Raw genomic sequence first — 26861 nt, forward strand, 5'->3', positions numbered from 1 at the left:
TTGGGGATTTCGACAGTGGCAATTTGTCCTTCTCCCAAAACAAACCTCAAAGCACAGGCTTGCAGGTTCTGGGAAGGCCAGAGCCGCTCCTGCTGACCAGAGACGGTCCCGTCCGTGTGCTCCGCTGTTCTGGTTTCTGTGCCCTGGGAAGACAACATCCACCATGTGGGGAATAAGCCCAACGTTAAAATCTTCCAGAGCCGCCCTGGCCAATGCGTCATGATGAGACTCACGGAGTCGACCACATCACCTCTTTGTCTTACTAAATATAGGGCTTAAGAAACAAGGCAAACTCAGGGCCTCACAGGACGGGGCACACAATTGTTTGCTGAGTGAATGCCTTCTCTCCGACTGAATGTGTGCTTGTGGTGTTTGGGGTGTTTTCCTCTTTCTTTCTTTCTTTCTTTCTTTCTTTCTTTCTTTCTTTCTTCTTAAATAACAGTAAAATTTTAACTCTCTCAAAACTAAAATGGACATCCTGTTTAAAAATGGGAAACACGGGGCACCCGGGGGGTTCAGTCGGTTAAGTGTCTGCCTTCGGCTCAGGTCATGATCCCATGGTCCTGGGATCGAGCCCCGCGTCGGGCTCCCTGCTCAGCAGAGCCTCCTTCGCCCTCTGCCTCCGCCTGCCTCTCTGCCTACTTGTGCTCTCTCTCTCTGTCAAATAAATAAATAAAACTTTTAAAAATAATAATAAAAATAAAAATGGGAAACAATAAATGAAAACCCCAGGGAACACATAGTGGTTGTGAAAACAGAGACTTCCTTTGAATATTACAAAATTAATTACCAAAAAAAAAAAATGCTGTGCTTATTTCACTGTTTATCTGGAAATGACAGGGAAATGGCTTCATCCACAGAGTCCGGAAGACAAAGCCCTGTAATGTTTTCCAGAACCCGGAGCCACGGGCCGTCCACTCTGTGCTCCAGTGAAGTCGCATTCACACGCACCTGCTCTCTGAGTGAATTCACGTCCGTGTCCAAAAGTGTAACGGGGTACCCAACCCCTCATAATGGTCCCCGAAATGCATCAAAGCCCTAAATACACAGACCTTTCCGTAACTGGGTAACTGAGAGAAAACACCCTCCCTGCAGGAGGGGCTGGGGGCTGCCAGCCCTCTGACCCGACGTTCCCACCGGCCCTTGCGAGCTTGGCCCTGCACACACACCACCGAGCAGCTCAGCCTCCCGCCACGGCCTCCAGCACACCCCCTTGCAGCAACCAAGGACGCGTCCCATGCCCCCCCCTGGCCACAGCACAAACCACTGTGTACAGAGTGTTCAATGCTCCATCCTGGCAGCGCCCGGCCCACGGAGCCGAGGGACCTCTCGTCTATGCGCCACTCCACGGGAAGCATCCTGCAGAAGTACTCGGAGGACTCCTTCAGACGCAGGATCCAACTTCTGCACCCACTCTCCTCGCAATCTTCTCGATCTCAAACCGCAGGATGAGGATTCCACGGAAGGAGAATTCAGACCGCAGGGCGATGTGCCCTTTGGCTGTTGGTTTTGTTGCTCGTTCCTCTACATCCCTGCTCCTCCTGCAACGGTGTCCTCTTGTCGGCGCCCCCTCATTAGTCCTTGTACAGCTCTGCCTCCGAGCTGGTCATGGGGGCCATGGGAGAATACGAGACTCGAGCCGCCAGTCCCCAGCGCAGCTCCCGGAGGGACAGTTCTCGAAAGGAAAGCTCCCTACCACATGCAGAGTGCGTGCCCCACACCCTCCTCTCAGGTGGGGCTGCTTGGGGGCAGAAACCATATTAAATTCATCTTAAAAACCCCAATGCCGGGGCGCCTGGGTGGCACAGCGATTAAAGCGTCTGCCTTCCGCTCAGGGCGTGATCCCGGCGTTATGGGATCGAGCCCCACATCAGGCTCTTCTGCTGTGAGCCTGCTTCTTTCTCTCCCACTCCCCCTGCTTGTGTTCCCTCTCTCGCTGGCCGTCTCTATCTCTGTCAAATAAATAGATAAAATCTTTAAAAAAAATAAAAATAAAAATAAAAATAAAAAAATAAAAACCCCAATGCCTCACCCAGCAACTGCACAGAAAGGACACATGGCCCAGAAACCCTGAGTTTTACCTCCAGACGCGTCAGGAACCAGTGAGAAGGTTTCTCCTCTTCGATTACAAGGAAGGACAAGGAAGGGAAGAAGAGCAGAGAAGCAACACGAAGTACGAGAGGAGGACGAAGGGAGGGAAGGAAGTTAAACTCCTTGGTTTATCTGAGCCTCTTCTCTTGTCATGTTCTTTCATCCTGTCATTCTTGGGGGAGGCCTCCAGGGAGAGGGCGTCTGCGTGGAGCCACACGTTCAGCGACACACATTCGCTCTGAGCAGGGAACGAAGCCAGGCAAAGTGGCTTCGCAGAGCACAAGACGCCCAGGAGCAGTTTACCACGTGACGACGGATGTCTGGGAGCTGGGACGGCGACACGCTCCCCGGCTGAAGCGCCAGCGCCGCGGCGAGCACGACGCGGCCAGCACGACGCAGTGCAACTGATCGGGACGGCTACACGTTAGCTCCGGGGCCCCAACGACAAACCCAGCAGACGTGCTCTCATCTCTAAAACGCACGGGCCGACTGCAACCCGAAGACTCCTCGCTTGGCCAGTGAGGGCGAACATCGGCCCCAGCAAAAGTCAGGCTTCCATCCTGAAATACTTCATGCTCCTCTCAGCTGAGAACTCTCGAGGTTACCTGCCCCCTTCTCTCCAGACCCCCGGTGTGTCTGGGAGGCGCAGCTCAGAAAGCAACGTCCTCACACGTCTCAAACACAGAAACTGGATTTCAGGCGTCAAACTGCTTCTCCTGGCCTTGTGAGCCTCATTCCAGTCTACGTACAACTTTTCCCCGGGCCCCTGCTTCCACGCGCAGGACAGTCCCCTTATTCAACCATCTCTTAAAGCCACCGTTACGCTGGGGCACCTGCGTGGCTCAGCTGGTTAAGCTTCCAACTCTTGATTTCAGCTCAGGTCACAATGTCAGGGTTATGAGATCGAGACCCACGCCGGGCTTGGTGCTGAGCATGGAGCTTGCTTAGGATTCTCTCTCCCCCTCTGCCCCTCCCCATTCTCTCTCCCCCTCTCTAAACAAATAATAATAAAATAAAATAAAATCATTACGCTCACGTGGTCTCTCTTCCCTGGTCAACCCCAGCACAGTTCAAAGACCCCCAAAGGTTCAGCACAGGCCTCATGATGGCACCAGCCAGGGGAAGAGCATGAGGCTGTCCAGTCACGAACTGCAGACCTTCTGTGTGTGAGGGCCTGGGCTGGGCACCGGCTAAGGACACCCCACCTCAGGAAGCTTACATGTCATTGATAAAATAACGCACACGCATAATTAACTGCATAAAACAGAAGCGAAAGACTAATGTTTGACTGACTGCCCAGTATTACCTATTTAAGCCCACCTATCACATGAATGCAGCTATAACCCAGTCCAAAGAGATGTCTACGTGTTACCCTGACTTGACAGGTGAGGACACTGAGCCAGAAGGTTAGAGTTCACAGAAAACAGGACATGTGTTTATAGTAAGTGATAAGGAGTTTCCGAATGCCAACGGACACGACGAGTGGCACGTCCACCCCGCCCTCCAGGGACAGCAGCTCCAGGAGGAGGTGGCATTTCCAGGGGGCCTCACCAGGAATGCTTCATGGAAGAGGGCCCCCCGGGATCGGGCCGATGTTGCTACGTGAGAGCAAAGTGATTCCAGGCAGAACCAGAGACAAGAAACCGTCCCAGCCACACTCTGCACGGGAAGGCCTGGCCTTACGGAACCACCCACGGCAAGCCCGTCGGCGCCAGAGCTCCCGTTCGCTGAAAGAAACGCTAACGGGGTCCTTGCTCTGTACATTAAAATCTCCTTCGGGCTGGGTCTACGCCTTTCTTTGCAGCCCCAAAAGCTGCACTCACAGAGCCCTGAACAAAGTCAGTACTTAATACAGAAATTAAATGTACAGTTAGCATCCTGAGACAGACAACGTACTTTTATAGGAGTCCAATCTCAAAAATAAAAACACCTCCAACCGTCAAAAAGTAATTTGTTCTTTCCTGGTCAGAGCTGTGCTGCATTTTATCGTTTTAACACCTGAGCGCAGCTACAGGAAGACAATGTAATCTGAATATAAATCAAGTACCTACAAAGCAGCCAACCTTTTTGTGATGTGATCGGGGCCGTAAGACACCCAGGAACTGATTTAACATTAGACGTAGGAAAAGAAAGGCATTTATTATTTCTCTTCCACCCGCAGAAGAATCCCATGTTTCTGTGTGTCATCCTTGCGCGGGGGCCATGCTAATCTTCTCTGTATGGTTCCAAATTTTTAGTATGAGTGCACTATCACATGATCTTTTAACAGGGAAAATAAAACAAAGGGCACAAAGAAGACACATGATAAACCCACAAACCAAGAAAGATATCAAGGGGACCAGGTTTATTTCAAACACCAAAGCAGCACCCATGCACACACACGTGTGTGCACACACACACACACACACACACACCCCTTCAACTGGCATTACACTGACCAGTGACCTCACACAATCCCTTTGCTGCCAATTTCAAAATAACATGCAGGCCGTTCCTCCTTCAGCTGAAGTAAACAAACCACTTGTGAACGTGAATCCGGGAGCGGTGCCAGGACCCCGTGACACTCGCCCGTGCACACACCGGGACCCCACGTGGGCGCAGAGATCACAGGCAGGACCGTGCCCTCTGGAGACAAGGAGGTTGGGAGCAGTGAGAAGAAATGAATGCACAGAACAAGCCGACAGCCCTTCTAACTTCCAAAACCTCTCTGCACGCCAGCATTTCTGAGTCATGACTGCTTTCGCTTCACCTCTCAGACTGGGTCAAGTTCCTTTAGTTGTGTATGTCGGTCATCACCTTCCAGAACACACACCGGCCACTCTCATCGCCCTGACGAAGTAGCATCTAGGGACCCTGGGGGCCTCACTCCACCCCACTGCTCTCACAAAACAAAAGCACAGGCTCCCTCCACGCATGCCTTCCATGCATCTGAAGCAGACTTTTGCTAAGTTTTCAAAAATAAGAACTTAAGGCAGACTCTAAGCATTGCTCTGGGAACCTCCTAGAGGCTCGTCTCTGCTGTAAAGATTTCTTTCCAAAGACACAAATGTCCATGCTGCACATCCTAGCCCATCCCGGGGGAGAAACAGAAGAAAATAAAATCAAAGTGTTTCAATGAACAAAAAACCAAAACAATACATAGTTTACATTTCTCCTCCTGTGTTTCCTGTAGTTTTCCACCAGCCTCCAAGGTCACAGAACATCCTCCCAGACATTACAACCAATCTGTGTGTTTCTAAAGAACAACCAATTCTTAGAATCCCAGAACGGGAGGGCTGGGGTGGGGGCCTTGGGAAACAAAGGGTCACAGCGAGGAAGTGACCCAGAGCTAACTGTGTGGGCCCTGTGTGAGAGCAGGCACTGAGGTCGGAGACCTATGTCATGCCAGACAAGCCACGGGCACCCCACTTGCTGCTCTGGCCACACATAGTTCCCCAGAATGTGGGCAAGCAAATGGACCCCAGGGTCTCTAAGTTCTTAATCAACCATCAAACTACTTTGCAAAAGTTCTCTGCCCCGCCCCCACCTCTCAGTCCTTCTGCCTCCTTTCTACCTTCCCGCCCCCAGCAATCCCCAGGCATTGCCCTAGAGAGCAGGCCGTGAAAGAGGCAAGGCTTCCCAGATGGCACATGGGCGGGAGAGCTCCCTGGAGCTACAGGCTGGCTGGGATGCTTCCAGTGGAGATCACCAGCCTCACCGGGAGCTGGGTCTGGGCCACAACAGTGCCTTCTGCAGGATCCAGGGGCCGTGGCCTCCACGGGGAGTGGTGTGTGCTTGGAATAGGTCTAGGGTACTTGAGTGGGACCATCATGTGTCCTCCGCCCTAGAGGACTAAGGAAATGGTCAGGCCGGCAGCCAGCACTGCTGGGCAATGACCGTGAGCCACACGTGGGCTCACTGAAAGCATCATTTGGGGGCTAGCCACGGAGTCAAGGAGAACTCTCAGTTTGTATCCAAGGGCCAGCAGAAGGCCGCTGGCTCTTGGCTGTGGTCTTCACAACCCACCCCAGCAGCACCCTGGACACCCAACCCTGGTCACGGCCCAGGCCCTCTTCCCCAACCTCTCCCCAGAGGGTTTTGTGAGGGAGCTGACCTTTCGCTACACAGAAGCTTCAGATTCATATGCTGAGCTGCACGGGCCACAGGGGGACAGGATGGGCCACGGGGGAACAGGCGCCCATGTACAAAGACCTCCCAGCAGAAGACAGCACACCCTGACTGCCCCATGAGGGGACAGGGGATGCGAAGGAAGGCAGGCAGGATTTGGAGCCGGGCAAACTGGACATTACGTACGGGTCAGCCACGTAAGCACCCTGTGGCACCGAGCGCGACCTCTCTGGGTCTCCACTTCCTCCTGTCCAAAACAAGTTGGAAAGGCCCACCTCCTAGGTCACTGCGAGGAATAAAGCAGGTTACATGTGCAAAATGCCAGGGCCTGGACAAAGGAAATCCTCACAAGTGACGGCAGTTGCAGTCATGAGCTCATTACAGAGCTAAAGGGGAGAGAGCTTTCAAACTTCTCAAAGTAAAGACACCAGCGCTCTCGAACATTTAATAAAACACGTCACACGTGAAGTGCAAATGCTTCTGAGAAGCGGTCAGTGGGCGGGCCGTCTGTCCCTCGCTGTGCAGGTGCAGACAAAATTCGCCCTTCTGAGCACACGGGCGAAGGCCACGACCCATCAGGGGACACAGGCCGGGCTTCAGCTCCCTCGTGGCCTGGAGTCCACGGGGCTCCTGGCACGTGTGAGCTAATGTCCACGGAGATTAAGCAGAGCTCAGGACCCCTGGCGTGTGGCTGGAGGACAGGGAGAGCGCAGACCGGGGCTCTGCGACGCCAGCAGCCAGCCGGCCTCATGCGGGAAGGGCCCGGCCACCCCACGCAGCCTCGCGGGAGCAGAGAACAGGGTTCCGAGTCCTCTACCCCGGCTCAGACCACACGCACCAGCTGGTTTGAAAACAAAAGACAAAGAAAACGTTCTGCTGCCGAAACAAAAGCATTCTGCAAGCACGTGGCCTGTGTGAGCGCTCAGGCACCTGCGGGTCTGAATTACCTGGACGGTCACCCCACAGCTGTGCACAGGCTTTCGGTCTGGTGATGCCACCTATCCTGCCAGCCAGATCCCACCTATCCTGCCAGCCAGAACGAGGCAGGCAAGGAGCACATGGCACACGGGCTCCTCTGACTTCGGTGCTCGAAGGCACGTGCCGCAGAAGCAGGAAGAGCGGCCGTCTGCGTCCACGTGCCAGCTCCAGCCCCGCACGGCCCCCTGCCCACACTCCCAGGAACACCTGGCCCACTGGGAAGGCGCAGCCAGCCCACAACCCTTTGGGAAGTCAATTATGGTCACAGGCACGTTCCCAGAATAGTGGACAAGGAGGGTCCGGCTTGGCCAGAAGAGCCACATCAAAGACCCATGAACGCACCCCTACGATTCAGGAGGAGGTGGCTGTGCGACGGCTGAGGCACGGGTCAGGGCTGACTTCTGCGACTTCCCAGAGCGCCTGCAGCTCCGCCAACCAGGGGCTTCAGAAAGGGTCACATGGGTCACTTTCTACACACAACTAGACCATCTGGGTCTGGAACTTTCTCTTTAATAGGCTGCTCTACCAGAACTTCTCTCTCCTTCCAAACCGGGGGTGTAGCTAAGGGGGTGGGAAAAAGCAGGAAGGCTTGTCCTCTCCTCTGTCTGTCTGTCTCTGCCACAGCAGTTAGCAAGCCAGCCAGGTTTTGTCTTGAAACACCCCTTTGACTCTCTGGACCTCTGGCCAGCCTTTCGAGGGGAGCGGCAGGTCAGAGCAGTGAGGCTGCAAAGGGACAGCCGGGGTGAGGCGCAGTGGGACCGGGTTCCAGCACCCCACGGGAGGGGCACGTGACCACCTTCCACAAGACGGCTGTGTGCTTCCATCTGTCACTCCCAGAACAACGTGACAGGAGCCCTGCGGCGGTCCATACGTTCCCTGCATCCTAACCGCCCACCTGAGTCTGTGATGGCCTCACGGGGCACAGCCAGGATCAGGTGGCTAAAAACCAGACACACGGGGTTGGGGGTAGAGATGCCCACAGCACCACAAGGTGGTGTCTCCTTCAGAGACTGGGGAAGGGGTACAGCACAAAAGGACGTGTCTTCTACTTCAAGCCTTTGCAGAGCTGGTGCTCCAAATATACCCTTAGGTGTTCTCTAGGGTCTCAGAGGATGCCCAGAACCAGAACCCCCAGACAGTCTGAGGAGCTAGAGAAATGACACTGTTATTTAATCCCATAAATACAAGTGTGTGAAGCTGCTGGGAAGAACACAGGGATCGACAGTGCAGAGCCCCCCCGCCAGACCCCGGGGCACTCTGTGCCTCAGGCACGTGCAGCCAGGACCACCAATGCCACGGCGGACAGCGGGCAGGCCAGTCCCCCTCCCAGCAGTCACGGCACCCTGCTCCCACCCACGCACCAGTCTTCCACAGAGCCACACGTTGCACGGCTACAAGGGGATGCAAAAGGGACTTGTATCACTGCCACTCCTTCACTCAGCGACCTTCAGGTGCTCTCTCAAAGCCCAGCAGATGCAAGGCTTTCCTCGCTGAGCTCACAGTGCAGTCACCACTAAGGAAATCTGTGACGGCAGGGCCCAGGTACGGGGGCTATGACAGAAGCAAGTGCAGGGGACAGAGAAGGGGCCTCTGCACCAGACTTGTCCCAGCACAAGCTTCCTGCAGACCCCTAACCGAGGGGAGGGAGGAACTAGTGAAAAACCACCCCTGGACTCCAGCCAGGTGGTCGACGGGGGCCAAGAGTATGAGATGGCAGTCAGGCCACATTCAGAGTCTGCACTTGGCCCCCGAGGCCCTGGGAGCCGCTGATGGAGTTCTGAACAGAGTGTCTTCATGTTTGCCATTTTAGAGCAATTACTCCAGAGCCTAAGGGCAGAGAAACCAGCAATAATGTGGAAACGGCCTCCATGTTCTCCATAGTGTGTGGACGCTGTCAGATAATAAGCAAGGGAGTGAACTACGCACGATGGAGCCTTCCAGAAGTGACATGCTGAGTGGGGCTGCACAGTGTCCCCAGATGCTAGGAGATCCAAACAGAGCATCTCTGAGGATCTCCCCGGAGGCAGCAGTGAAATGGGAAGCATCTCTGGGTAAGACTCAGCAGACCCGGACTCAAGAGCCAACGGCAAGCTGGCTTCCGGAGCTCCCGGACACTTCGTCCCCTCCCGCCCTGCAAGCCTCCCACCACCACCTGTCTGGGAGGTCACGGGGACAGTCAGACTACGTGAGCACAGGAGCGGGGAAACACCAGAGGCGCATGAATGAGCAGTAAGGCGGGGAAGCCGGAGGCTCTGAACACGTCCGACTGCAGCTCGGCTGCCCACAGCCACACCAGGTACACACAGAGGACGCGGGGACGATTATGGCAGGTGTCGTCCTCAGGGACTTTACAGGAAAATAAACGGCTCGGATTGTGTCTTACCCCAAGAAAAGAGAAACTTGGAATCCGCCTGCCGGCAGCCGAGACTCCTCGGTGTCAGACACAGTTCTCTCTGAACCAGAGCCCCTTCACATGCCATCTGGGCTATTCTGGAACACCCCGTAAGCCCTAACACAGTTTGCAGGGATCACGTCGTTGTCAAAGGTCTCGGAGGCTATGGCCACATGATATTTTTACAGGTTCTTTTGAAGTCAAGAGCTGTAGGGAGTTTGTACTCACTCCGAATTTAACTAGTATTTAAGTGTGCTGATTATAGCAGCAAACACACTGCTTATTCGGCGTGTGGTTGGAGAGGTAGGACGGGGAAGAAGCTCTGGAAATTTACAGCACAGAAATAGCATGTGGTCTGTCTGCTTGAAAGAACGGATCCCTCTGTGACCAACAGTGAGAAGACGAGGAGCCTGAAGCAGACAGAAGACAGAAGAGACGCGTCTTTCTGTCGCCCTGTCCCTGTTACGGGCCAATCGACAGGCTTCTCATCAGTCTGGCAGGCTCCCCAGGAAGCCCACAGCACACCCGGGACTGGGATTAAGGAGACATGGCAAGTCTGGTTGGAAAACTGGGGTCACCCAAGCAACAGGCCCAGACAGACAGGATCTGGAGTTGAAGAAATCATCGCGGCGGAAATGTGTAACTCATGTCCTAGTTGGCTCCCCGGGGAGTAGCCACTCTATCTGGTTGTGGGAACGAGCTGGTGGCTGCAGAGCCCAGAAGGGGCCGTGAAGAAGCGAACTCTGCTCCAGCCACCAGTCAACCCGTGACTCCCTTGAAGTTTCCCGTTTCTCTCCTGCTGAGATGAAGGGGTTGAATGCAGAGGACAGTCGGTGGGTCCTGGCTCTACCGGGAGGCCAGGCCGAGGAAGCCTTAGCTAGTACGGGCCACTGGTGCCCTAAGCTTGCTCCAATCTGAGTCTGCTCTGACTTTTATTTCCATTTATTTTTAAGACATCAGGCTTCCATGAGACTTATTTGAAGAAAGGGCCACTGCACTACCACCTCCCCAAAACAGTTCTGGAAACCGCTATACCTCAGAGCTCCACGATTTCCTTTGAGCTGAAGGCTCCCCATGCCGTATCCAGACACGCGGGTGTTGCCACACAGTGAGACATTCAGGAGAAAAGGCACATCTGATCTGGCCGTAATAGGGTCTGGCACCGTGCCACAGACACCTCAGAAACACATTTGATAATGAAACCCTGATGTGGCCCAGAATTCCAAGTCCCTGAGAAAAACATGGCACAAAGAGGTTTCTTTTAAAATATATATGTACTATGGGCCTTTTCTTTTGTGGGCAGTAATGGCCTGAATCTCCCTATACGTGCTGATACACTAGAGAAAATAAAAGTAAAATGGAATTACAGAATTAAAAAAATCTACAATACCTTGTTAACACTGTCCTTTCCTTATGTTTGCATAATGGATGGAGGAGCCTCTCTACTTACATACACGATGATATGGATCATTCGCCTCGTCTGAACTGACCAACAAATATGTCTTCACACTAATACTCGTTGCACACGCTCCACTGACGTCTACATGGGAGTCATGAAAACCTTCCTGGCCGTGAAGGGGTTAGCACCCACTGGGTACTCCCAATACCCAAACGGGTTTAGGACTCAAGAGACTATGGCTTTAGTAGCAACAAAGATGTAATTACTTTAAAACAAAAATGAGAAACAGCCACTCCTCTCAATATGATGAATTAGATTGTATAAAGGTCCCTCGCACTGGAAAATAACTAAAGCCCAGTTAAAATATTGAACCAAAAAAAAAAAAAAGAAAAGAAAAAAGCACATGTAGCTTATAAATCTAAGTCAATCACAGTGTTCTAAAGCTTTGTGTATTTTAAACACCCAGGAATTACGAGATTTATCTTAGACTTTATGTATAATACATGGTAAAATTTCAGCAGTATCCACTAAGAGAAAAAAAACAGAATGCATAATTGCCAAGTTATAAAATAAAAAAAATGCAAAGAAACGAACATGCACTTAAAGAAAGAAAATAGTATAAAAGTTATTTGGGAGATAAAATCCAAATATATTAAAGATCGTAAGAAAGAGACAGATTAAGCTTGACAGCCAAAAGAAAAAAATGATAAAAGTGAATTGTAAAAAAGAAAGGGAGGGAGATGCAGAAAACCTTAAGAAATTGGAAAGATTGGAGGTCAAAGGACAGAGAAAGGTGATCCAGGGAAATGCTAACCAAAAGAAAACTAGCATTTATTTATTTATTTATTTTAATGATTTTTTATTATATTATGTTAGTCACCATACAGTACATCCCTGGTTTCCGATGTAAAGTTCGATGATTCATTAGTTGTGTATAACACCCAGTGCACCATGTAATACGTGCCCTCCTCACTACCCATCACCGGTCTATCCCATTCCCCCACCCCCCTCCCCTCTGAAGCCCTCAGTTTGTTTCTCAGAGTCCATAGTCTCTCATGCTTCGTTCCTCCTTCTGATTACCCCCCTTTTCTTTATCCCTTTCTTCCCCTACTGATCATCCTAGTTCTTACGTTCCATAGATGAGAGAAATCATATGATAGTTGTCTTTCTCTGCTTGACTTATTTCACTTAGCATTATCTCCTCCAGTCCTGTCCATGTTGCAGCAAATGTTGAGAATTCGTTCTTTCTGATAGCTGAGTAATATTCCATTGTATATATGGACCACAACTTCTTAATCCAGTCATCTGTTGAAGGGCATCTCGGCTCCTTCCACGATTTAGCTATTGTGGACATTGCTGCTATGAACATTGGGGTGCATATGGCCCTTCTCTTCACTACGTCTGTATCTTTGGGGTAAACACCCAGTAGTGCAATGGCTGGATCATAGGGTAGCTCAATTTTTAACTTTTTAAGGGACCTCCACACGTTTTCCAGAGTGGCTGTACCAACTTGCATTCCCACCAACAGTGTAAGAGGGATCCCCTTTCTCCACATCCTCTCCAACAATTGTTGTCTCTTGCCTTGTCTATTTTTGCCATTCTAACTGGCGTAAGGTGGTATCTCAGTGTGGTTTTGAATTGAATTTCCCTGATGGCTAATGATTTTGAACATGAAAACTAGCATTTAAACCAAAAAGCATAGCTAGAAAAAAGAAAGCAACTACACAACAGAAGGTCTACTTCATTATGAAACCATAATAATTCTAAATTTGTATATATCGAATAGCTTCAAAATATAAAAAGCAAAACTGATAGAGTCGCTGAAAATATGGCAAATACACAATGAGAGGAGAAACTGATTAGACATTACTTAATATAACAAACATACAAAATTTGTAAAAATATGAAAGATATAAAAAGTCATATTAATCTAAATTTAATAAACACATAAATCTTCTAATCAACAAACAGATTCACAAACTTCTCAAGCTACACAGAACATTTACAAAACCTGACATCACACAGGGTCATAAAAAAAATGACCTGGCAAATCTCAAATCATGGTATCGCATGGACCAGGCACTCTGCACTCAGTGCAGTCAAGACAGACATCAATGATGAAAAGAGTCCCCAACTGCGAGAACTGTAAAAGACTTAATAACTCACTGGGTTCAGAAGAAGGAACAGAAAAATAATGAGAATATTATTTAACAAAAGTTAAGATGCCATTGAAGCAGTACTGAGAGGGAAATTCATCATCTCGAATGTTTCTATTAAAAGGGAAGTCTAAAAATGATTGAGCTGTCTGAGGCTTAAGAAGTCAGGAAAGCAACTACAGAATAAACATGCAGGAGGAAAGACCCGTTACAGAAAAAAATAAAAATTAAACACAAATAAAGAGAGTCAACAAAGTCAAAAGTGTTTTTCTTTGAAAATAATAATAAAACATACACTCTGGCAAGTTGGTCAAGAAAAAAAAATATGGCCCAAATAAACTATATGTGTAATGAAACACAAACAGCAGAGACTTAAAATTAAATAAAAATTTCGTACAGATTTTAACTTGAAAATAGGGCATATTAAATATACTCCTAGAAAAATATAATTTAAGAAAACTGGCTCAAAAAACAAGGAGTTCAGGGAGCCTGGGTGGCTCAGTCAGTTAGCTGTCTGCCTTTGGCTCAGGTCATGACCCCCGAGGTCCTGGGGTAGAGTCCCCATATCTAGCTCCCTAGTCAGCAGGGGGCCTACTTCTCCCTCTGCCCCTCTCCCACCCCACCCTCTCTCCCTCCCTCCCTCTCCCTCCGACTCTTTCTTGCAGAAATAAATAAATAAAATCTTAAAAAAAAAAAAAAAAGTTCAAATAATTTTATACGCCTTGAAAAAAAACCGAGCAGATAAAAATCTTCCCACACGCGAAGCACTAGGTCTTGTTTTCAGCTGAGTGCTACCAAAATTTCAAGAGCAGATAATTCAAATCATACGCAAAATCTTGCTAGGAGTAGGAACAAAAGAAAAAAATAATAAAACTCTTTCGAAATCAGGCAAAAGCAGTAAGAGTAAGCAAAAATATAGGCAAACTCACTCATGAGTAAAGAAAAAAAAATTTAAACAAAATAAGACCAAATAGAATCCAGATGTGTATCAGAATTGTATTTAGGGGAGAAAAACCATAAAGTTGAACAAGCTAGATCTACCCTCGGAGTAAACAGAGTTTAGCATTGGAATACCTGTAATACAACACAGTAAGAGAAAAACAGTGGAAACCACATGGTCATCCTAAGGGACGCCGAACAGCCTCTGATAAAACTCAATATGCATTTATGATTACAAACATAAAACACAACTCTGCAAAACAGAAACATAAGGGGACTTCCTTAACCTAATAAGGAACACTAAAAAAAAAAACAAAAACAGCAACATCATTCTTAATTAAATTAGAACATTCCTTAAAAAAATCAGGAACAAGGAAAGGACATCTTCTATCACTTCAATGCAACATTGTATTAAGGGCCCAAACTCGCACAGCAAAAACAAGAGAACAGGAGAGCTGAAAAGGAGCAAACAATACTTTATTTAGTCACACATGACTTTCTGTATATGAAGATGTACAGTCAAAATACTGGAAATACTGAAGGCTCAGTAAAATTGCTAAATGCAGGATCAAAATACAAATGCCAGTTACATTTTTATACTCCAGCAAAGATGCCATCTCCCAAAGCGTCCCAAACCAAGGCACCTAGGAGCAGATGGATACAACATGTATGTACCTAGGAGAACACAGAAGGTGGGAACCCAGCTACAGAAAAGTACAGAACTACCAAAAAACATTTGTGAAGACAAATATAAAGATAGTGATACAATGTTCATGAATACGACTCAATATAAAAAAAGTAAAGTCTTTCTAAACGGAGGTACAGAATTAATGCAATTCAAGCAAACACCCAAAAGGTTTTACTGTTATAATTGTCATCATTAACTTAAAATAAAAATATGAAATGTTGCTTCATAAATTAACTTTAAAATTTCTACAGAAGGGCAAAAGCCTGAGTACAGCCAAGCATCACTCAATAAGAGGAAAAAGGGTGAGGGGACCGAATATCAAGTCTTAGAAGAGAGTTACAATAATTAACAGAATGATGGGGCGCCTGGGGTGGCTCAGTCAGTTAAGCGTCTGCCCTTGGCTCAGGTCATGATCTCAGGGTCCTGGGATGGAGCCCTGCCTCCAGGCTCGCTGTTCAGTGGGGAGTCTGCTTGTTCCTCTGCCCCTCCCCCTGCTTGTTCTCTCTCTCTCTCTCTCTCTCTGTCTCAAGTAAATAAAATAATTTTTAAAAAGAGCATGCTGCTTTGATACAGAGGTGGGCAAATTAATGAACACATAAATACAGAAGATGAGAAAGAAACCCAAGCTCATATGGAAACAGAATACATTACAGAATGTGTATTTCAGATCAAAGGAGAAAACATTCAATAAATGGTACTAGGTAAATTATTTTTCCTATGGATAAAAATCATATTGGATTCCTACACCACATACCAAAAGAACTCCATATAATGTTCAAACTGGTAAAGGAAAATATAAAAGTAACTTCTGACCTCAAGATACAGAAGAGTATCTTAAATGAAAGGCCGTAACCATAAATGGGCAAGGTTGACACATTAAATACACTAAAATCCAGAACTTTTATTCATCAAAAGATATCTTGTGAAAATACATGCCAAAAACTGGGAGATAATATTTTAACACAAGAAACCTATATTAGTCTTCAGAATATATAAAGAATGCTTTCAAATCAATGAGAAGAACATATCCAATCCAACAGAAAATGAGACCAAAGAGAAGAACGGTGTTTTTACGACGAGGAAACAGGTGGTGATTAAGAGCGCAGAAAGCTCAGTGCCCAGGGCACATTACACTCATTTGACTATTAACTGGGCAAAACTTAAGGAGCCTAAGAATACTAAGTGTTGGGAAAAGACAGGCAGGAATCTTACAAGAAACCTCTTCACTGCTGATCACAATGCAACCTGGTATAGTCACTTCCAAAGTCATTGTATTTCCTCGTTAAGTTGGTCATGAATCAGTCTTTCTTCAGGCCCGGGATCTCCTCCTAACTATATAATCAAGAAAAAGATACACGAGAGAAGCAGAGACATGTGCCAGGATATCAAAAGCAGAATGTGTTATGCCAGACACTGAAATAACCCAACGTCCACCGGCAGGAAGACACATGGATGCTCGGTGTCCACACGATCTAATATTAGAGAACGGTAAGGTGAATACACACAGCTACACAGCGACGTGGTTAAGTCGCAGAAACAGCACTGAGGGAACAAGTCTACTCACAGCATGACCCCATTTCTAAGAGTAAAATTCTATAGTTTAGGGAGACACAGACCACCTAAACCAGCAAGGGAAGATTCGAAGGTGCTCGGGGGTGGGGGGTGGGGGGGGGGTGGGGCACGAGGGCGGTCAGACGTGGGAGGAACGTTCACGGGGATGCCACAGTATGACAACGTCTTTGTGTAAGACACAGGCTCACGGACGTTCATCACATGTGCTTCGTAACTCCCAGACACCAGGACTTCTATGTATCACGTCCTACCTGACATTTCTTTAAAAGCCCTCTTTGGAATGGTCCAATGGCTTACCTGGTTTAGATTTTAAAAGGGTATCTTTTGGGGCACCTGGGTGGCTCAGCGAGTTAAGTGGCCGACTCAGGTCAGGATCTCCGGGTCCTGGGTAGAGCCCTGTGCCACTGGGCTCCACGCTCGGCGGGGAGCCTGCTTCAGGATTCTCCCTCTCCCTCTGTCCCTCCCGGCCCCCACTTGCTGGCTCATGTGCTCTCTCTAAAATAAATAAATCTTTTTTTTTAATTAAGTAAATAAAGATAAAAAGGGTATCTTTTCATGAGTACTAAATTTTTCTAGATGGGTAAACTAAAAAAAAAATCATACTGGTTTTCTCTGGGGAAAACAAAGAGGCAATTTGACTTGCTATTTAATATCCTTTCTGTAGTTTTACTTTAATGGTTTTACTATGTATGTGTACTTATTTAAAAATTACGGAACCAGCTTAACTGGTAAATTTTAAAAACTTGAATTCTGAGATTAAGAGCAAAGACAGACCCTGGATGGATTCAGAAAGCCCGCTGTTGATTCACCATCTATGAATTTACGAGAACATGGATGGTCTAGCTGGGCTGGTGGCCAGATCTCTGAACAGAAGTCTTGGACGATATCCACGCCCTCCCCACGGCTCCAGCTCCACCAGACTTAACTCCAACACCAGCTCTTCACATCCATGATTTCATGATCCTCAGTAGAGAGGACATCCTTCATGTCCTGTCCTATAACAGAACAAGAATCATCCTCAGACCATGCACTTTTGATTTATTCTCTATTCTACTGAAAACTTCTTGATTCCTTTGAAAAAAATTATTGTGTTGGGGCGCCTGGGTGGCACAGCGGTTAAGCGTCTGCCTTCGGCTCAGGGCGTGATCCCGGCATTATGGGATCGAGCCCCACATCAGGCTCCTCTGCTATGAGCCTGCTTCTTCCTCTCCCACTCCCCCTGCTTGTGTTCCCTCTCTCGCTGGCTGTCTCTATCTCTGTCAAATAAATTTAAAAAAATCTTTAAAAAAAAGAAAAAAAATTATTGTGAAACGCTTTCTCCAGGCTAGCACCCTCTTCAAAGACTAGGAAATATGATTTTTCCCCATCTTGAAACTGTTACACACAAAACATCCTGCTTTTGTTAATCCTCACATTGACTTACTTATACAGTGGAGAGATCACAGAATGCTCTCCATTCCGATTTTTCAAAACTCCACAGTGCATTTGATTTTCTTACTGGGGGTGATAAGGTTATATTCTATGGTACTCCCTTCAGCTTACACCACAGTGTTGCACTTGAACTGGACAAAGAGGACCCAGAACAAAATTATGTGGTACTGTGTGGCCATCTTGCATGGCCTAAACTTCCAGGGATGGATGCCCAAAGCCCATGGGCACCCCTCCTCACCTGCACACCAACCCTGCCCGTTCATGGTCTTCACATGAGTCCTAAACTCAGCAAATAATTCATCGGATTGCAACACATATGGCTGCTCCCATAGCTGGGCATGGTTACTAACGGGACTCCCACAGAACACCAGTTCAAGATAGTTTTGTACATAAGTACATATATGAGAACAGATCATGTGTGTAAAAATGAAACTTCTTCCATATATATGCCAAAAATCACATAATAATAAAATTAAAACTAGTTTCAGTGAACTGCCAATAATTTAATCACTGGATCATCCTACAAAAGAAAATCTTGGGAAACCACCTGATCTGTAAGAAAATGAATTATCAAGACCTCAATCATTCAAGGTCCAATCTCTGGGAGGTACGTCAGTACGGCTATAGATGTTGCTTATTTGTACTCATTACATTTTCTCACAGAGGTACCTTGTTTAAACCAACATACTCAGAAAGAATTTGAAAAAATATAAATTTTAATGTGCCTTTCCATATAAAATATCTCAATGCATGACTTTATTATAACAATGCTTCAATTACATGTTTGTGCATATTACTTGCATATTTAGTTTGTTCTAAGAGACAAAGACCCTTTTCACTGCCAAACCAATCAGCCAATCAGACTTCCTTTCTATCACCTTAGTATTAAATTCAAATAGATGTGTTGATAGAGAGATACTTTTTAAAATACTAGAAATAAATTATGGAACACACTCGTAAAATCAATTATTAAAATCAGTAAAGTCAGAATGAAAATGAGATTGAGGTAATTGAATTATGTTATCCATTTGATAATAAATTATAATGACCTGATGCTAATGGTTTCCTCATTGATATTTAATCAAGCAATGTTAAATGTAGCTAAGATCATAAGTTATTTATGCAACTCTAAGTACAAGAGAAGGCATGAGATTTCTTTGGTAAATGTGTATGCATGTGTCTATGAGGCTCTGTTGGTAGGCTTTTAGGAATAACCAAAAAAAGTACTGTATTTTTAAATCGGGGTGAGGGGTGAGGGGAAGTCCTTTAATTTTGTTAGGTCACATGATCAAACTTTCCCTTTTAACTCTTTCACTGCTTCCAAACTTTTCTTCATATTGGAAGCACAATAGCCCCCAGTGAATCTCTCCACAACACTTTTTGGAAAAATCCTATCACTACCTTTCACAAATTTTAATGGTTCTCCACCAGCCACGGGACAGATTCTAAGTCCAAGTATTCAGGGTCTGGCACATGTGGTTCCTGAGACTTCTGTCCTCTCTGTCCCCGTCCCCTTCCCACAGCAGGCTCACAAGGTCTGAGTGGGCAGGGCATCTTCCCAGCCTCAGCACCCACTCCTCATTGCCTCCCTTTGGGGAACAGAGTTCCACGTGGTACGCTCGCTAACTTCAGTCAAAGAGAAACATTAAAGCAGAAACGCCTACCCTCTCCGGCCCCTCCCAGCCCCACACATGGCCTTGCACGTAACCGATGGCCCCCGGACGTCAGCTGCTGACCTGTCCAGGAGGCCTGCAGTCCCAGGAATGCGTTCTCTCTCTGTCTGCCGCTCGAGCCTTCGAACCCTCGAGCCCTCGAACCCTCAAACCCGGCAGGTGGAAACCCAGAGTGCTTGCAGAGTCCGGGCCCGGGCCACACACCTGCCAGCTTGCAGAGCCTTCAGAGAGCAGCAGAGACGAAAGCCGCCCAAGGTTCTCCAGCAAACAAAAAAGGGACAAAAATAAATGAAAAGAAACGGCAACTGAGTTACAAGTCGAAAATGCGGTTGTTAGGATTTATTTGAACAGAGCCTTCAGCCACGGCAAATCACAACAGCATCTTCAACTGTTCCCATTTCTAAAAATATTGCTCGTTGAACCACCGCAGCCACTCCGAAGCCAAGAGCACTCAAGCAGGGTACTGATATTTTCAATGCTAGTTAGTGTTTTAAACGACCTTTGCCCTAAAGCTTCACTAGCCCAGGGCAGAGGTCGCGGGGCAGAGGGGCGCAGCTGCAGCCCGCTCAGCTCCGGCCCTTCCTGGCGCCAGTCACGGCCAAGGTCGGGTCGGAGCTGCTCAGCCCAAGACATCTTTTTTTCACCAATGGCATTCTCCGCTTGAAGAGAAAAACAAACCAGAATTATCTTTCAGATTTAGCTACTTCAATCACAGAAGTGTGAACTGGGGGTGGTTTATATTCCATGAAGACTGTTTCTCTTTATAAATCCTAAACATTTAAAAATAGCTCTGCGGGTGCTGGAATGTCATTTTCTGGTATTTTGGCCTCTTCAACATGGATCTTTTGTGACTATGAAGCCATTTCACAGCTCTTGGAATTTGCTGGAGACAGACTCCCAAACAGAGCGTCCTGGGGGGTGGCTGTGGGCAGGAAAAAAGGCCATTCCACCGGCCTTGCAATGCATGTTCTCCAGGGGGCTTTCCCGTCTCCCTCACCCTGAGGACGCGCTCCAGATCTCCGGGCCGGTACGTGCACTGCACAGAAAGATGCAATCACCCAAACATGTTGAAGTTAAGGTTAAAAAGCAAAAGGTTAGCAGGCACATAGTTTCCAAGGCACGTGAAGAAGGGGAGGAGCAGCTGTGAATGTCAACGTCCACATTTCCTCTTCCCTTTCCACCGTGCGGAGGGCCGCACACCTCCGCACACCTCCCTCTGCCTGCACAAAGCAACGTGCTGCTAGCCACACACTCCCAGCACCGCTCCCGGGGCGGATTGGCTACAGGCTTGCCGTTCGGGGTTCAGCGGGGCGGCTCGGGCAGGCCCTCTGAAGTCAGGCAGCGGGAGCCAGGGAGTGGTAACGAGGAGGCTTCCAGGGAGGGTAACAAGGAGGCTTCCAAGGAGGAACGCTGGAGTTTAGGTACCCGCCAATGTCCCAGGTCCCCGGTTCCCTGCACAACTGCAGCCCAGCACCGGTGTCCCTCAGCTACTCCTGCCAGGTGCCCTAACCCAACAGCGCTGACCCTCCTCTGCACCTCCTCTCCTTGCCACCCCCCTGCATCGGCATCTGAAGCTCCGTGGGGCCCACCTCCCTCCTGCATACACTGTCAACTCAGGCCACCCTCTCATTCTGGCCCCTCCACTTGGCCAAACGAGAATTCAATTCTTGACCTACTGGGTGCCTTCGCCTCCCCTGCTGAGCTGTCTAAGGAAACACACAATCACACGGATAGGGGTCTTGCTGCAGGTGTGTCCCCTAATGCTACCATGTGACCACTCTTTCCAGAGGACTTTTCACTCCTTCCCTTGTCTCCCCAAATTTGCAACCCTTTCTCCACCACAGCCCTCTCAGCTGGCCACCTTGTTTCCTATTTCACAAAGAAAATAAACACAATCAGGAGAAAACTGCAGAGTGGGCAGCACACCTGGGCCCCCACGTATCTGTCACTAGCCTATCCCCCGCCACCTTCCTAAAGCAAGTACGCTTGTACACAGATGCACTTCTCACCTGCTCAAGAAGCGATTGCAGCATCCCCCCACCCCCGCCCCATCCTCCATGATCAATCTTCCAGTCTCTACTGAAGCATCGCCACCAGCCTCTAAGTACAATGCTAATGCTTCCAACTGACAATTAATGCTCTGGGCCTTATTTACCCCAGAAGACACCACCCCGTACTCTGCTCCCTGCAGCAAAGCTCCTCAAGACGGCTGTAGCAATCTGTCTCCAACTCCTCCCCCTCGCCCTTCCCTCTGAACCCACTCCAATGGCATTTCTTGTTGTCATGGTCACCAGACCCACCTGTCATTTTACTGTTCTTACCAAAGCTACCAATGACCTGCATGGCGCTGATCCAAGAGGACTCTCAGTCCTCATGTCACCCGGACCATCAGCTTCTGAGATGATCTCATGTGGCTTCCAAGACGCCATACTTCTGGTCCTCCTCTACATCTCTGGCTGTTCCTGCTTGGTTTCCTTTGCTGCCTCTTCCTCTTCTCTTGCTCTTCAGAGAGCTAGAAATGTCCCAGGGCCTGGTCCTCAAAACTCTCCTTTCGCTGGGATCTCATCCCATCGTACTTCTTTAAATACCATCCACAGGCCCAAGAGCCCCATTATACCCCAGCTCAGATCACAGTGCTCCACTGTGGGGTCCATGCAGAACTGTGCACTCAGCATCTGTCTCAGGATCTCCCAACATGCTCAAAACCGAACTTGTAATCTCTTTTTGTATCCCCACTTTCGTTACCTGCAGACTTCCCTGTCTCACTGGGTAACAACTCTGTCTAGTTACAGCAGCTAAAATCCTTGACATATCACAGACGTGTCCCTTGCTCTCATACCCCACACCCATTCTGCCGGGACATCTTAAGGACACTATCTTCCAACTCTACCCAGAATGTGACCACTTTTCAGTACTTCCACTGCCACCAGTGGAGCAGACCACCGTGACCTCTTGTCTGAATTACTGTGATGGATTTCTCTATTGGCCTCTAAATGGTCTCCTCGTCTACCCTCATCCCCCACCCCCTACATCCTATATCAATACAGAGGCCAGAATGAGTCTATCAAAATGGAATGCAGGGGCTCCTGGGTGGCTCAGTCAGTTAAGCATCTGCCTTTGGCTCAGGTCGTGATCCTAGGGTCCTGGAGTCAAGCCCTGCGTTGGGCTCCCTGCTCAGTAGGCAGACGGCTTCCCCTTCTCCCTCTGCCCCTCCCCCTGCTTATTCTCTCTGTCAAATAAATAAAAGCTTTTAAAAAATAAACATAAAATGGAACGCAGATCCTTTCTCCCCTCTGCTTAATACCCTGCACTGATTTCCCATCATCAAACCTAGAACTCCCCAAGAGTACGCAACGCTAGACGTGGTCAGGCTCCCGTTACCTCCTGACCACCCCCCACCTCACTTCTCTCTGCTAGTTCCCCTCCGGCCACCCTGCCTCCTTGGGTGTTTCTCCAACACGCCAGTGAACCTCTGCATCCACCTCTTCTTCTAACTACAATGCTCTTATCCCAGACACCCAGCGGTTAGTTAGCATAACTCCTTAAATCCATGTTCAAATGTCAACTTTTCAATGACACCTTCCTAACCACTCCCTTTAAGACTGCAACGGGCCCCACCCTCCTAAACTAAGTCTGCTTTTTCTCTACTCCACTACATTCATGCCTTGTAACGAACGAAACATGTAATTTCCTTCTTCACACCATCAGCTGCGTGGTCGGTCTCCATGCCTGTCCCCACCCCCATCCTCTCACACCCCCACTAAACTAGGATCCCCATGAAAGGAGGGGTTTGTGTCTGTTGTGCTCACTGCATGTCCTGAGTTAGAACAGGACCCAAGAGCACAGCCCTTCGGTTCTCGATGAATTAATGAACCAGTGAGACCCTGCACACGTTTTCTAGACCTGTTTCCTGATCTACCAAATGAGACTAGCAATATCAACTTCACAGCTTGTTATAAGCAGCAAATGAGGACCCATGTGGAAATCTTCATAAAATATTAATTACTATAACAGCTTAACATAATATGTTGAAAACCATCCTTAAAATTAATTCAGGAGACGTGTACTAGGTAATTGCTTACACGGGGTAGCTTAGGAGGTACAGAAAAATCCAGCCACGCGGGGCTATAGTCCTCCCAGGGGCTGAGATTCTACTAAGACATAAATGAGGGTTTTCAAGCCTTCATTTTCCAAATTCAAAATTACCTCCACGAAGTCCTGAGGGGAGGAGAGGAACTGTCTTCTGGCCAAATCCTGGTGTCCTGACCTGCTTACGTGCTTTCAGCTGGCTCCTCCCTTCAAGACAGGCCGTCCATGAGGAGCTGTGGGAGAAGGTCTTGGGCACTGGGGTCCCTCCAGACCTGGGGACTGGGAGCGTATCACACTCAGCAGGGGGCTCGACACCTGGGAAACGTGAGGAGAGCACAGGAGCTCAGAGAACAGGTTGCAGGAGGAAGCTTCCAACCATGCTGACTTCCAACCACCCCAGCACCGGGCTTTCAGATCTCCAAGCCAGGAGGGAAGGCTACTGATCAGGTTACTAAAAACTGTATCAGATCAAACATTTGGGAAGTATCACCGTTCACTGGAGAGGTCTGTGGTATAAACAACCCAATTCCACCAAGAAGTTAACAGATAAATCCACCCACACAGATAATTCTCAGATAACAAACTGTCCCTGGTTACTCCTTCTGTCCCCTCCCTTTCCAGTCACAGCCATCAGAGTTCTCCCAACTGGATTCCTATAGGGACAGATTCAGGTCCACGGAAAAGCTTAAAAATAAGACAAGACTATTTTAATTGTAACCCCTAAGGTAACCACTAAGAAAATAGTTCAAAAATATATTTTAAAAAATAAACAACGGGGGGCGCCTGGGTGGCACAGCGGTTAAGCGTCACCTTCAGCTCAGGGCGTGATCCCGGCGTTATGGGATCGAGCCCCACATCAGTCTTCTCCGCTAGGAGCCTGCTTCTTCCTCCCCCACTCCCCCTGCTTGTGTTCCCTCTCTCGCTGGCTGTCTCTATCTCTGTCAAAGAAATAAATAAAATCTAAAAAAAATAAAAATAATAAAAAAATAAACAACGGAATTAAAATAGTATACTAAAAACGACTTAGCATAAAAAAAGTCACAACAGAGGAATAAAGGAAGAGAAAAGACAAAGGACCCAAGGGAAACAAACACAAAAATGGTAGGCATACATTCTACCTTATCGGTAATCATATAAAATGGTCTAAACACTCCAACCAAAAGGCAGAAACTGACAGAATGGAGTAAAACAATACGCTGTTAAAAGAGACCCACTTTAGAATAGTATCAAAAAGAACACGATAATTACAAATAAACTTAACAAAAGATGTACAAGACTTGTACAGTGAAAACTACCCAAACATCATTCTGAGCATCCAAAGACCTAAATAGATGGAAAGACACGCTGTGCACATGGGTGGGACGACAATGCTGTTAAGAGAGCAACGCCCCCCACCCGATCTTCCCATTCAATGTCATGTCTATTCAAATCCCAGGTTCTCTTTTTTTTGTTGCTTTGAAATCCACAAGCTGATCTTAAAATTCATATGGAAATCCAAGAGAGTTTGAATAGTCAAATGAACCTTGAAAAAGAAAAGCAAAGTTGGAGGAGTCACACTTTCTGATGTCAAAAAAAAAAAAAAAAAGCTACAGTAATCAAGATTGTGTGGCCCTGGCATAGGGACAGACACACAGATCACTGGATTAGAACTGACAGTCCAGAAATAAACCCATACATTAACGAGTAACTGGTTGTTTACAAGAATGTCATGACGTTTTAAAGGGTAAGCGGCAGTCTTTTCAGCAAATGGTACAGACACAACAAGAATGAATCACGACACAGACCTTATTATCCCTTTCACAAAAAACTAACTCACAACGGGTCAAACATCAACGTAAGAGTGAAAATTACAAAACTCTTTAAAGAAAATATAAGAGTAAATCCTTGTGACCTTAGATTAGGTACCAGTTTCTAAGATACCTCACCAAAAGCACACACAATAAAAAAATAAATTTTAAAATTTCGGGTGTCAAAAAACACCAATACTGTAAAAAACAACCCACAGAAGGGAAGAAAATACATACAAAACCTACGTCTGACAGGGACCTCGTGTTTACCTAGATTATATAAAGAACCCATACAACTCAATAGTAAAAAGACAAATAACCCAAATCAAAAGTGGGCAAAAAGTGTGAATAGACATTTCTCTAAAAAAGATACTCCAATGGCCAATAAGCACATAAAAATGTTCAACATTTGATTAACACATATCTTGTATGTTAGATGTATTATATACTGTATTCTTATAATAAAGTAACGTAGAGAAAAGGAAATGATCTTCCTTGCATAAGGAAGATAAAACACATGGACAGAACTGTACCGTATTTATTGTATTTATTGAAAGAAATCTGTGTATAAGCGGACCATGCATGTCAAACCCATGTTGTCCGAGGGTTCACTGTACTTTAAAATGGTGAATTGTACCTCAATGAAACTATTATTAAAAAAGAAACATCAGGGGCGCCTGGGTGGCTCAGCTGTGGAACGTCTGGGCTCTAGATCTCAGGGTTTTGAGTTCAAGCCCCACATTAGGTGTAAAGATTGCTTAAATAAATGAACTTAAAAAAAAAAAAAAAAAAAACAAAGACAAGAAAGAAACATCAACTGGAAAAAGCTTAAAAAGAGTAAGGCGAGATAACCCCTGAATTCCCCAAATTCTTTTCTCAGGTGCAGCGTCTGCTCAGGAACCTAACACCAAATCTGAACTTGCCTTATTTTTAGGCGTCTCTGGTCAGGGAGTAAAGAACACAATTCAGATCTTCTAGTCACTTCAAAGCGGGGCATCAGAGAGCAGCAAATGTTTAAATCTGAGTGGACATGAGACACATCCCAGCAGATAAAACCACAGCTACTCCTTCCTTGCTGCTCTTTGACTAAACTGACAAGCGCTGGCACGCGCGGCCTGAGCCAGAGAACTCCTGCTCAAGACCAGGCTCCTGGGTCCAAAGCCTCCACGTGAAGGCTGAGAGTCGGACCTGCCCCCTGCGTCGCCTGGCTCTGGCACAGAGCCAGCCTCTCCACTGTGGAAAGCTGCACCTCGTTGGTGCTGACACATCGAGATACTGACTCCAGAACACCTGATCCCGTTTTTTGCAAATCTATTCTCTGCCTGTACTTGGCAATAAATCCAGACGCTTCCAACAAAACACAATACAATACAGTCTCTTTTACTACCTGCTTCTGCCACTTTTCCCAGGCAAGAAGAGCCAGGAGATAGAATTATAATCTTCAGCCGGAAAGGAGAGCTCTCTGCTCTGCTGGTGCACCAGGAGATTTTTCTAGCTGCCTTTTAAAAAGATGTATGAAGGGAGGCTGACTGCAGAGCTCTCGACCCAGAGGGGCGTGC

General features: G+C 47.5%; 1 protein-coding gene and 1 pseudogene across 2 annotated transcripts in view; both read right to left on the bottom strand.

Annotated features, from left to right (window-relative positions):
- Window positions 1–26861, bottom strand: part of RNF144A (ring finger protein 144A) — a 116914-nt gene that overhangs the window by 67043 nt on the left and 23010 nt on the right. Inside the window, exon 2 of one of the 2 annotated variants that reach the window (XM_045814648.2) lies at window positions 23633–23830. The exons of the other annotated variant lie outside the window; for it this stretch is intronic. The gene's annotated coding sequence lies outside the window, so the exon portion shown is untranslated. The remainder of the gene's footprint in view (window positions 1–23632; window positions 23831–26861) is intronic. 2 annotated transcript variants of the gene reach the window in all.
- LOC123803315 (U6 spliceosomal RNA) lies at window positions 4251–4347 on the bottom strand (annotated as a pseudogene).

This window comes from Ursus americanus, chromosome 7 (assembly GCF_024610735.1).
Source record: "Ursus americanus isolate L20-20 chromosome 7, mUrsAme1.1.p, whole genome shotgun sequence".
Taxonomy (NCBI): Eukaryota; Metazoa; Chordata; class Mammalia; order Carnivora; family Ursidae; genus Ursus; species Ursus americanus.